Consider the following 1,107-nt stretch of genomic DNA (forward strand, 5'->3'; position numbering starts at 1 on the left):
ATTTCACCGTAAAAAAAAAAATACCCTCAAGGCACAGGGAAAAAAACCCCCATGTCAGCCGAAGTCCTGCCATTTTCTGGAGGAAAGCACCGCTACAGAGAGCGGGAGGCAGCCGGGGGTTACTTCATCCCTCAGCCAGCACAGGCAGAGCTCCATCACCCCAACCCCAACCTGCCCGGGGCTGGCAGCGAGAGGGGCTGGCACCGAAAGGCTGGGCAGGGAAGGGCACCGCCGGGTATTCCAGCGTTACTCAGCTCCTCGGGTTTTGACGAACTGGGGTTTTCCCCGAGATCTCCTGAGCATTGCCGCAATGGCCGGGGCAGGGAGGACAGCTGCAACACGAACTGGCACACAACCAGGAGGGCACAGGCACCCAGTGACTTTGGAGCGAGCTTTTGTAAACCACGTGAACTTCCCGCAGCGAGGCCGATGCGAGGCCGTGACTAACGCCACCTGGAATAGCAACCCCAGCCTGGTTTTCCTGTTTATAAGTGTAAGCCGTGCATGGTGCTAAGGAGACACGGCAATGGGCTCGCTCTCAGTCCCAGGCACTATAGACTGGCTCCACACATCCATCTGCCACGTGATATACATCACATCAGAAGTGTTTCACTCCTCCAGGAAAAAGACAGGAATGTGCAGTGCCCAGAGGGGCCAGCTGGACCTCCATCTCGGCTCATCCACCGCGGAGCAGCCACAGCCAAAGGTGAAGTTGTTCCAACAGATAACGCTGGAAAGGGGTGTCACAGCCCTGCCAAAACACCCACACCTCTTCTGTTCTTGCAGCCATTTACCTGACACGGCCAGAGACTGCAGGAGTGCGAAAACACCGCTAAAGCCTGAGAGACTTGAGTAAACTCAGCGCCCTGTAAAACTGAGGCACTAACTCACCCGTCGAGAGCACCTGGCTCGAAGCACCAGGGAGAGGCGAGTTTTCAGGGACTAACGCTCTCCATTCATGGAGGTTTGACTAAAGGAGAAGAGATGCGCAGAACTGCACAAGAACTACCCAGGAAAGGCAAGAACAAGCAGGTGAAACCTTGCCCCCCACCCGGCGAGCGTAACCCGGGCGTGCGCACCCTCGGTGCCCCAGGCTGCAGCCACGAC

General features: G+C 57.2%; 1 protein-coding gene across 1 annotated transcript in view; it reads right to left on the minus strand.

Moving 5' to 3' along the window:
• Positions 1-1,107, minus strand: part of LOC104498987 (rho GTPase-activating protein 26) — a gene marked incomplete at both ends in the record, with an annotated part of 47,769 nt that overhangs the window by 46,427 nt on the left and 235 nt on the right. The gene's annotated exons all lie outside the window — the stretch shown is intronic.

This window comes from Buceros rhinoceros, unplaced genomic scaffold (genome assembly GCF_000710305.1).
Source record: "Buceros rhinoceros silvestris isolate BGI_N320 unplaced genomic scaffold, ASM71030v1 scaffold15698, whole genome shotgun sequence".
NCBI classification, from domain to species: Eukaryota; Metazoa; Chordata; class Aves; order Bucerotiformes; family Bucerotidae; genus Buceros; species Buceros rhinoceros.